Genomic DNA, 12,600 nt, shown 5'->3' on the forward strand with positions numbered 1-12,600 from the left:
CACCCAATGTCCCCTCTCCCCTGCCCCGCCCAATCAACCCTCAGTTTGTTCTCTGTATTTAAGAGTCTCTTAAGGTTTGCCTCCCTCTCTGTTTGAAACTATTTTTTCCCTTTCCCTTCCCCCACGGTCTTTTGTTAAGTTTCTCAAGTTCCACATATGAGTGAAAACATATAATATCTTTCTTTTCTCTGACTCATTTCACTTAGCATAATATCCTCCAGTTCCATCTGTGTTGCTGCAAATGGCAGGATTTCATTCTTTTTCATTGCCAAGTAGTATTCCATTGTATATATGAACCACATCTTCTTTATCCACTCATCAGTTGATGGACATTTGGGCTTTTTCCAAAATTTGGCTATTATTGAAACTGCTGCTATAAACATTGGGGTACATGTGTCCCTATGAATCAGCACTCTGTATCCCTTGGGTAAATTCCTAGTAGTGCTATTGCTGGGTCATAGGGTAGATCTATTTTTAATTTTTTGAGGAACCTCCACACTGTTTTCCAGAGCGGCTGCACCAGTTTGCATTCCCACCAACAGTGCAAGAGGATTCCCGTTTCTCCACATCCTTTCCAACATCCGTTGTTTCCTGAGTTGTTAATTTTAGCCACTCTGACTGGTATGAGGTGGTAACTCAGTGTGGTTTTGATTTGTGCTTCCCTGAAGATGAGTGATGTTGAGCATATTTTCATGTGTCTGTTGGCCATCTGGATGTCTTCTTTGGAAAAGTGTCTATTCATGTCTTCTGCCCATTTCTTTACTGGATTATTTGTTTTTTGGGTGTTGAGTTTGGTAACTTCTTTATAGATTTTGGATAGTAATCCTTTATCTGATATGATATTTGCAAGTATCTTCTCCCATTCTGTTGGTTGCCTTTTAGTTTTGCTGACCGTTTCCTTCACTGTGCAGAAGCTTTTTATCTTGTTGAGGCCCCAATAGTTCATTTTTGCTTTTATTTCCCTTGCCTTTGGAGATGTGTCGAGTAAGATGTTGCTGCAGTTGAGGCCAAAGAGGTTGTTGCCTGCTTTCTCCTCTGGGATTTTGATGGTTTCCTGTATCACATATAGGTCTTTCATCCATTTTGAGTTTATTTTTGCATATGGTATAAGAAAGTGGTCCAGATTCATTCTTCTGCATGTTGCCATCTAGTTCTCCCAGCACCATTTGCTAACTAGACTGTCTTTTTTTTCCATTGGATACCCTTTCCTGCTTTGTCAAAGATTAGTTGGCCATACTTTTGTGGGTCTAGTTCTGGGGTTTCTATTCTATTCCATTGGTCTATGTGCCTGTTTTTGTGCCAATACCATACTGTCTTGATGATGACAGCTTTGTGGTAGAGACTAAAGTCTGGGATTGTGATGCCTACTGCTTTGGTTTTCTTCTTCAATATCACTTTGGCTATTCGGGGTCTGTTGTGGTTCCATACAAATTTTAGGATTGTTTGTTCTAGCTTTGAGAAGAATGCTGGTGCAATTTTGATTGGGATTGCACTGAATGTGTAGATTGGTTTGGGTGGTATTGACATTTTAACAATATTTGTTCTTCCAATCCATGAGCATGGAATGTTTTTCCATTTTATTGTGTCTTCTTCGATTTCTTTCATAAATTTTCAATAGTTTCCAGCATACAGATCTAACATCTTTGGTTAGATCTATTCCTAGGGATTTTATGGTTCTTGGTGCAATACAATCTGTTATTTAAAACGACCTAGAAAATTTTGGAAGGGTTAGACAATAGACTCTTAAGTCTTGTGAACCAAAAGATAAAAAAAAAAGTCAATAATAGAAAAAATCTGATGGGAAATAGACTTATTTTTTTTTTAGAGAATTTCATTTTCATTTGGGGAGATACGAAAGAGAGGAAAAAATTTTTAGGACTTCATAAGATTCTTAGTTTATGAAAGTAGCATACATAAAGTCAGCGTTATTTTAAAAAAATTAGTATCAATTTACAATTCCTTGTTGACTTTGGGGAGCTGGGACTTTCCCTGCTCTTTCCTGAGTCTGGCAGCTAGTTCTAGAATTGTGATTATAAGAGGCAAACACAGGGCAAGATAACCCCCACATGCAGCCGGAGCACAGAGAACAAGATCACCTTGGGGAGATTTTGAAGGAGAGAGAGCTCGTTTGGGATGTTTCCCTAGATGCTTTCTTTTCTCAGACTCCAGACACACCCACTGCCCTACACCAGCCTCTCCTCCAGTCCTTTGTCTCCCTCCCTCCACCCTTGAACTCCCAGGACTTTCTTCTTCCTATTAACCTGGAGATCGACTACAGCCAACACATTTGTGACGAGGGCTCGAGAACAGACCTGTGCCAGCAGTATGGACACTTACAGAGGAGGGAGGGTTTTGGAACTGTACTCGGAACACCACACTGGACAATCAGTGGGGTTTCCCAGAACACCTTTCCACGATTCCAGTGGCACCGCTATGCCACACGCCCTGCACCACCACATTCAGCCTCCCACCGGGGAAGTGGGGCGCTAAGTGGGAATAAGGGAAGACAGAGCTGTACAAGAGGTCTGGCTCCAAAAATCAAACCCCACAAATGCGCAATCTTGGCCCTGCTGCACATGAGCTGTGTGGATTTCAGGTGCCATTTCCGTAGAAACCGCCAACTGCCTCCTGCCTCCGAACAAAGACACGAACAAGTGTGGCCAAGGACAGGGACTCGGCCTGCACGTGACCTCACCAACAGGTGAGACCTTTCCTGGACCGGCTGCTCAGCTGAAGGCTGAGCTGAGGTCTGCTACAGAGAGCCTGGAGAGACGAGGCCCGGGGTTAGCCCGCGGTATACATGCGTGTCTGATACACACTACTCGACAGCAAGCGGTAGACCTCCTCTTGTCTGAGGAAATTATTCTTCCTCTTGGCCAACCCACAAAGAGAACAAGCAGGCTGCAGGTCTTGTAAATGAGAATGTACATAACATAGGAAGTGTGGGACCTATTCCCTGAGCCGATTGACATGTGTGAAAAAGGGAAGTCTGGGATTTGCACAGAAATGCGCATTTGGGGTCCCTAAACGGACATATGTAATGATTGGCACATGGAATATGCCCAGTGGACTGGTTTCAAGAGCAGGGACGGTTGCCTATTAGTCCTTGACGTCACCTTATGTCGGAACTCGCTGATTTCTTATTTACCAGAAGGAACTTGCCGCACAGGATAAGTATCTGGACAGGGAGCAGTCTAAAAACCAATGAAAATTGCCACACAAGGAATGGTCATTAGGCCAGGATTTTTTTTTTTAAGACCGTGCCTGCATATCAAATTGGATGCTAAAAATCATCTACTCTGTCCAAACATAGTTGTTATAGGATCTTGATCTCTCTCTCTCTCTCTCTCTCTCTCTCTCTCTCTCTCACACACACACACACACACACACACACACACACACACACACACAATGATGGAGGGAATCTCCACATAGCCATAGTAAACTTCAAGTTCAATACCAGATGCCTTTCAAAGATAAGCAGATTCGTTTTGAGTCTCCAGGTAAAACACAGCAATAAAAATAGTTCCGACATGGAAATTCAAGGCAAGGAGACAGGAGTTCCAGGTGCCAAAGATGGAAGTTTCAAGAAAAGAGCCAGCCATCAGTCATCCGTACCCTGATGTCAAGCCTTGGCTCTGTCTACGTGCATCCTACATGTGTTTGTTTATATCAAGCATTGGGATGTTATCCTCTCCTCAGAAGCGAACCAGACTTGCAATCCATCTTTGACTTGTGCCAGTTCCCCAACTGGTAGAATTTGGGTTCACCTCTGTTTCTACAACCTGATAAGGTGAATGGACGGCTGTGGAAATTGATGTTTGTGTTTAGCTATCCCTAAAGCCTCAAGTACTTCAAACACCTGTGGCAGAACTATAAAGAAACAAGTCTTCCAATACTGATCGACTATTAAGTTCAATGAATACATTAAATTTGCCAATAATAGATCTTGGCAAAGAAAAACAACGTTTTCTAAGCACATGTTTGGTGTTTTATTGGTAACTGGCTTTCTGACATCTTGTTACAGTTTGTCACCAGGTCTCAGGGAGATTTTGAAATAGGTGACTCCCTTCTCTTACAGAGAAGTTTTGTCATGGAGAATTCCTTGGCTTTGATGTAACAGGACTTCAGAGCCAAAATAAATACGTTCCTGATAATGGTGTACAGCACCGTTCCCACCTGAATGGAAAGTTCAGAATATTGGGGCCCAAAGTCCCCAACTTTCCTACACGGAGTTTGAAGACAAGATCATTAAACCCCAAAACAAGCCTCAACAAAGATCATGTATTTTTTTTGGAGCCCCCCCCCCGTCCCCCGCAACCTGGCTGTATTTTGACCTCGCTCTACTCCACACTGACCATGTAGGTGTGTCACATGCCCTCTTACTCTGTCACCTCAACAGTCACACGCCCTCTTTATTCAAGATACTGGAATGGCCAGAATATACCTGCTGCGTGTGTCTAACCTCAAGAACAGAAGAACGGCAGAGGTTCGGGGTAGCCATTTTTTTAAGTTCTATGCCTTTCACCATGAAGTTGACCGCCTACAGAGAAACAGCGAGCTTACAGCGTAATCAAGTGGCAATGTCAGGGGGTCGGGCAGCATATCTTCACCGGCCAAAAACATTTGGAACCCTCGTGTGTCCATTGATGATGGTGTCGCCTGGCCAACCACCAGGAACCCAGCTATCACACCTCAGCCAGGCCACACTCTGAAAAGCTCATCTGTTGTCTTCTTAATGACATCTCTTCATTTGTGGGTTATCACCCATTCTCAGGAGGTCCCTCCCCAATCACGTTGATGGAAATTACTGATGTGAGTTTTCTTGTGACATCTGTGAGTTGTGGCTTCCTTCACATCCCTCTTGGTGTGACTCTTAGTATAACCTATAATGGAGTTATCGCTGAGAACACAGCAATATCATGCCATATTTCAACTATGCCTGCTTAGCAAGCGTGTTTAAGTGATTGGCACTTCCTTGTGAAACCAAATGAAAAACTGGTTTTACTTGGCTACTTTACAGGTAAAACCTCCTCCTGAGTTATCTGGCTGATTTCTTCTGAAAGGGAGATATAGATAAAGAGCTGTTGTATTCTTGTAACCTACAAACCTCAAAACCTCTCACTTGTATTCCTACACGATGATATCAAAATGGCATCCTATGGTTTGACTGATTGGTTTTTAATAACCCAGTTTCTTCAGCCCCTCCCTTGAGTCTACACGTACTGATTTTATTAATAAAATCATTATCGTAAAATGTAAATAGAAGAAAAATAAGTCAACCCTAGAGACTCCAGAGGGAACCAATCCCGCTGATAACTTGACCCTAACCCATTGAAACTGATTTTGGATTTCTGGCTTCCAAGAACTGCGAGAGAATGAATTTGTGTTGTTTTCAATGACTCCGATCATGGTAAATTGTTACATCAACAATAGGATTGCAACACACGCCCCTCTGTCCAGTAAGTAATTCAAAAGACTTTGTTAATTTTGCCATTTGTCAACACTTGAGATTTTGTTCTTTCGTGAGGTACTCGTTTATGTTTTTATGCATGTTTCTATTGTTAACCTTCTCTCACTGATGTGTAGGTGTGGCTTATAAATTTGATACACTTAATCTTTCCTGGGTATATAAATATGTCTGTAGTTCTAGAAGTAGAGATCAATAGATATCTATATCTATATATGTCTATATAGATATACAGATAGATATATAGATATCTCACTACATATTAATCTTTTCTTATGTGGTTTACTTCAATAAACAGAAAATCTTAACTCTGATGTTTATATTTATTTTTGAGACAGAGCATGAGCAGGGGAGGGGCAGAGAGAGAGAGGGAGACACAGAATTGAAGCAGGCTCCAGGCTCTGAGCTGTCAGCACAGAGCCTGATGCGGGGCTCGAACCCACAAACCGTGAGATCATGACCTGTGCCAAAGTCAGGCACTCAACCAACTGAGCCACCCAGGCACCCCAGAAAATCTTAACTTTGATGTTGTGACTCATTATCAACCTGTTCCTTAATGATTCAGGATATTAATAAAATTAATCTCCTGCCTTGAAACCATAAAGATACAATTCTACATTATATTCTGAGAGTTTTACAGTTTTATTACACTTATGTGTTTCACACAGCTGGCATGGATTTTGGCTAGGTGGTGAGCTGTGTGAATTTTATTTTTCTTCATACAAATACCCAATTTTCTCACCATTTGCTAAAAATCTAGCTGTCTTTTACTACTGCAATGCCACATCTGTATGTGTACATGTTTTTTTTCCACCAACCTATTTATATCCCTATATCTATCCTACATTGTCTTTATTGCTGTAGTCCTCTTTAATTCAGGATATCAGATTCATCCTCCCACTCGGTTCTCCTATATTGTGACTATCTTAGCTATCCTTAGTCTTTTGCTGTTTTATACAAATTATAGATTTAGCTTATTAAGTTCTACCAAAAACCCTGTTTGGGTGTTCATTGGACTCCATCGAATGTATAATTCAGGTGGGAAAATGTAGCCTATCCCACATATATATATGGACTATCTTCCCATGTGTTTAATGCCTGTCTATGGGGCTTTATAATTCCTTTTATAAATAACTTTCAACTTTCAGTCCTGTCATTGTGTGTATTCTTATAGGATATGTATATTTGATGCTGTAGTAATTGGTGTCTTCATTTAAAAAGTTTAGTAATATTCAGGTTCTTACATTTATTTTAATAACATCCTATACTTGGGGTGCCTGCGTTGCTCAGTTGGTTGGGCGTCTGACTTCGGCTCAGGTCACGATCTCATAGCTAGTGAGTTCAAGTCCCACGTCCAGCTCTGTGCTGACATCTCAGAGCCTGCTTCAGATTTTGTCTCTCTCTCTCTGCCCGCCCCCCACAACTCATGGTGTGTGTGTGTATGTGTGTGTCTCTCTCTCAAATATAAATAAACATTAAAAATTTTAAATCCTATACTTAATTTTAAGCTTAATTTTCAACAGTAAATTCCTATCCTAATGCTCTAAGTAGGTTCCAGAACTGTAATCACATCAAATGCAAATACTAGAAGGCTAATCAAATGACTGCTAGAGCCAGAGGAGCCGGCAGCTCTGGAGGGGAAGGACCAAAGAATCAAAGCCAACTGCCTGTTGCATTTGATCTAAATCTGCATTAGCACCGAAGCTCTCTATATCATTAAAACACTATACACGTTTTTGCAGAGCAAGTAACACCAGTCTACATGAACTCAAAATAAACTGGTGATTTTGGAATTCAAATTTTCACACGTAAAGAAATGCACGTTTCAAAAACGAGAGTCTACTGTTCACCTGACAGTGATAAATGGTGGCAGGAATACAGAAAAACCAACCCTCTTCCACACTGCTGCCAGTTTCGTAAATTGGTGTAAACGTTTTGGAGAACCAGGTAGCAATTTCTATACAACGGAATATGCTTGTACCTGCTGTCCCAGAAATTCTACCAATAAAAAGTCATACCATGAGGGGCGCCTGGGAGGTTCAGTCGGCTAAGTGTCCAACTTCTGCTCAGGTCATGATCTCACGGTTCGTGGGTTTGAGCCCTGCGTCGGGCTCTGTGCTGATAGCTCAGAGCCTGGAGCCTGCTTCAGATTCTGTGTCTCCTTCTCTTTCCTGCCCTCCCCCACTCACGCTCTGTCTCTCTCTCAAAAATAAATAAGCATAAAAAAATATTTAGAAAGTTATACCGTGAACATATCTTCACATGTGCACAATGAGTGTGAATGGGATGCTTGGTGTAGCTGAAGTGTTTATTGCACACACACAATTGTGCAGCGGTATGAGGCGTGCTTACGTAGTTGAGAGCAAGGCAGAAATTAAAACAAGGAGTCTGGAAAAAATGCTCCCATGAGTACTTTTCTTAAAGGTCAGGTAGGTAACAGAGGAGAGATAGTGCGTTATGGTTCTCCAGAGGAGAAGAACCGGTAGAATGGATAGATAGAAACGCCTGGAAGTTCACAGAAATTTTCCATAAAGAGACACTAAAAACCGGTAAAAGTTGCTTCCAGTGAGACAAAGTCAGGAAGATGGTTGACTTGATTTTATTGTTGCTTCTTCTGTGATATTTTCCTTTTTAAACCCCGTACAAGGGTTACTTTTTTGATAATTAGTTAAAATGTTAAATCCCGTTAAGCAAGTGATGAACGTGGAAATACATGGAACCGCTCTCACTAGTCCCATTTTCCTCCACTCGTGTCCCCGCCACCACCTTCCAGGCCCTCCCCTTCCCCATACCTGCTGTTTCTCAGCTAAACTGAGATTTTCACGGGAGGGGTCATTTCGGATTGTAACTTGTTTGCTTCTGTGTCTTCTAGTGCAATGCCGGCCAGAAGATCTTGTGCTATTCTTTCATGTGTCTGCCCCAGCATCTGGCAGAAGGCTCTAGTTGACTCTGGTTGAGCATCAGAATTATGCATGTACCTGACTAACAGTATAAAATTCCGGAGAGTCTATGGCCCAGAAATCCAGACTTTTGCAAAAATATCCACACAGACTGAGTAGACTCCGTCCATATTAAGGCCTCTAGGTTTAGTTCACACCTCAACTTTCTCTCAACCGTCAGTGTTCCACATCCCCAGGGCTATTTTCATCACCTGTCTTCTCCAATACTGGAGTAGATACTCACCAGCTGCCTCCTTTTTCCTTCTTCGGAACTATCACGTATTGGGGATCTGCTATTTGGCAAGTGATCTGCTAACAACCTTGTGTAAGCGAGCTCTAATCTTCACAGCCTGACCAGGTGAGTATTACTGCTTTTAAAAAATTTTTTTTAATGTTTATTTATTTCTGAGACAGAGAAAGACAGAGCATGAGTGAGGGAGGGGCAGAGAGAGAGGGAGACACAGAATCCGAAGCAGGCTCCAGGCTCTGAGCCATCAGCACAGAGCCCGATGCGGGGCTCGAACTCACAAACCGTGAGATCACGACCTGAACCGAAGTTGGTCGCTCAACCGACTGAGCCACCCAGGCGCCCCATAACTGCTGTTTTTAGATGGAGAAGCTGAAACAGAGAGGTTCAGTCACCTGTCCAAGTTGGCACCTACCACCAGTAGGCGGCCACAGAAGACCCAGTTCTGCTGAACTCCAGGATCCTGTGTTTTTTCTGCTCGGCCCTGTTGCCTGTCCTGAGACTGTACCACCACCGTAGGCTGCCAGGGGCACATTCCTGTGATGCACCTGTCTCTGTCTGCTGCGTGGGTCTCTTCTTTGCCTCCTACCTCTAGAAGCAGAGTTGACAGTCGAGGGTAGAACTCCCTCTAAAGCCAAAGTCTTCTGTCTCCTGGGTCTACATGCAAAATCATTTATATTCTGTTTTGAAACACTTCCGAAATCTGTATGTACGCCCTTGATGTGATTTCTGTTTTTCTACTAGAACCATCTAGGTCAGCCTTTCTCAGCCTCAGCTCCAATGACGTTTTGGACTAGATCATTTTTTGTGGGGGGTGGGGAGGTGCCGGTGCCTGGCAAGGATGCTTACCCACTAGATTCCAGGAGCCCAGCCTGCTCCCGGTTGTCACAATCAAAGTGTTCCCAGGCGTTCCAAAATATCCCCGGGGGGAGGTGTGTAAAATGGCCCCACTTGGGAACCACTAGATTTTAACTGGATGTCCTCCCGGCTCCTAAACTTCTCTTTGACAAAAATGAAATTCATAGTCTTCCCCCAAACATCTCCATTTTACTTCCTGCTTTCTATTAGTGGGTCTAATTTGCCTCCGCTATTCACACTCTAAACATCTATACCATCGGTGTCGATTCCAACCTCTACCTGCAACCCATCGCTAAAATACACAGCGCTGAATTCAAATCCTAAGTCTCTCATTTCCAGCTTCTCTCCCTGGTGCTGGCTTCCATACCCTCACCCTAATTCCCTACCTTCAATTTCTCCTAGCCAATGTCACTGGATAAAGCCTTCCCAAAGGTAGCTCAGGTTATGGCTTTTTATGATGATGATGATGATGATGATGATGATTAGAATCATCATCACCTCCCTATCATAAACTCACTGAAGTATCAATTGCTCACTCTTGCATTTCAGGGCCCCTCCATATGGCACGAGCTCCCTTTCCAGCCTCATTTCTTTGTTTTTTAAGTTTGTTTATTTCGAGAGAGTGAGGGAGTAGGGGAGAAGCAGAAAGAGAGGGAGAGAGGGTCTCCCAAGCAGGCGCTGTGCCGTCAGTACACAGCCCAGTGCGGGGCTCGAACTCACAAACCGTGAGATCATGACCCAAGCAGAATCCAAAAATCAGATGCTCAACTGACTGAGCCACCGAGGCACCCAGTGCCTCGTTTCACACACCTCCTCCTCAAGTGCCAACGTGGATGCTTATTGTTCATCAAAAATAGTCTGTGCATATGGCCTGATGCCTTTCACTTAGGCTGTCACCTCCGTTGGGGAGTTCCTCTTCCACAATTTTCCCTTAAAAAAAAAGGCTGTTTTCTCAAGGCCAATCTGCAATCCCGCACTGCACACAAATCATTTCATGGTTGACCCCTCGGAACGTATTCGCTTTTTCCTGAGTCCTTTTAACCGCTCACACGACCTCTCTCGTGTCACCTGCCCCCTGATGTATTTGTGGTGGCAACAGCTTGCCTGCCAGATTGCAGCCTTCCTGATGGCAGAGACGGGGTCCCAGTCTTCCTACACCCTAAGTCACCCAGCACAGCCAGGTGCGCTTTAGATGTTCTTAATTATTCTCCCAAACGAGTAACGAACGAGAACTTACCTACTCTCTTAGTTCAGTTCCTTGCCATTCCTCGTGTACGGATTCAGTCTCTCCCCTGGTTTGCTGATTCACTCCTCTCCGCCCCATTCTCTGCCTGCTACGCCAGTAACCTCTCCAAACACAAGTCCGATCAGGGCAGACACAAACTCCTTTGTGTGGCATACAAAACCCTCTGTGTTCCGGCTACCCTGCTTTGTCTCTGCAGTCCTATATCCAATCACTTCTTGGGACATGGTGGGGAGTTTCCAGTCCCAGCTGTCATGCGAGGCTTGCTTCCCCCATATGTTCTACACCTTTGCTCACACCAGCTGCTTTTGCCAAGAATGACTTTGGCCAACCATATCCACCTGCAACATTTGCTCGCGCATCGCCCTGTGCCGGGAAAGCCCTTGAACTCCCAGTGAACCTCTCCTGTCTGTGGACATCCACTAATACTTGATTTAGCTCCTCTAATATTTTATTTTTTTTAGACATGCCTAAACCTAACTACCACATGATCACACAGAGACAAAATGCACAGTGTTTTATAGGATTTTCCATTCCTGATGCCTAGCACAGTGCCTCACGATGGAGGAAGGCAACTAAGACCATCTTGCTGAGAGTCTGAATCGATGAACCTAGACCAGAAAAATCAGTCGATTTTCGTTACCGATAAGAATAAGAAGTCCATGTATGAAGCGTCACCCGCCTAGTAAAGCTGTTTTGCAAGACCTGAATATCTGACATCATCGAGAGAGGGGACCATCTGAATGAGGCAATTTGCCAGTTTGTTGCCGTTTGTCAGATTTACATTTTTAAAATCCTAAACTGGCATTATATATTTCCCTGGCTCGGTCACCAAGATACCCAGGAAGTAGTTTCACTGTTTTTTCTGTATCGTAGTTGTCGCGAAAGTAAATTTCTCCGTGTGTTTACCTAATTCACCCCCACAGATACCACAAGAGAATAACCATCTCCTGAGAAGCACCAGAACATTTGCCTTTTTCCCTCTGCTTCCTGCTTTGCCAGCAGCTTCTACTTCTCATCCTATTAGGAGATCTACTCGAGGCACCAGTTGGCTCCTTCAACCACGTCTTGACCCCTTATCTGCATCTATCTTCTGACTCCGGCGGGTTGTTAGGACACACCAGAAAAGCAAATGTGTAAATCACATACCTATTCAGACACTTATCAGTTGATACTCTCCTGAGATTACTATATATCTGTCTCTGGAGAATAAAAAAAAAAAAAAAAAAAAAAAAAAAACATGTGAGTTTCATAGAAGCTGATCCCTGAGTGTCACAATGGGTTGGTACCCGTGTTTCTGTGTTTGACCTCCGGTCCCGGTTCTTTTTTTTTTTTTTTTTTTTAATTTTTTTTTTTCAACGTTTTTATTTATTTTTGGGACAGAGAGAGACAGAGCATGAACGGGGGAGGGGCAGAGAGAGAGGGAGACACAGAATCAGAAACAGGCTCCAGGCTCTGAGCCATCAGCCCAGAGCCCGACGCGGGGCTCGAACTCATGGACCGCGAGATCGTGACCTGGCTGAAGTCGGACGCTTAACCGACTGCGCCACCCAGGCGCCCCTCCGGTCCCGGTTCTTAAAGTTGCCAACAGACTGACCACCAGGGGTTCATCTGCCCCTGGAAAGAAGGAGTCGGACACAGTTAACAGAGGCTGTTTTCTGTTTGCATTTTGTGTCCTAATCCTACGAAGCTAAAAAGGGCTGTTGCAATTAAAAAAAAAAAGAAAAAAGAAAAGAAAGAAAAAAAAAAACTTTTAAAATAGCACCGAAAAGAAGTGAACAGATTGGAGAAGATCAAGAATCTATAAAGAGCTATAGAAGCGTTGCATATAATAGAATATAAA

Source organism: Prionailurus viverrinus, chromosome A1, assembly GCF_022837055.1.
Source record: "Prionailurus viverrinus isolate Anna chromosome A1, UM_Priviv_1.0, whole genome shotgun sequence".
NCBI lineage: Eukaryota > Metazoa > Chordata > Mammalia > Carnivora > Felidae > Prionailurus > Prionailurus viverrinus.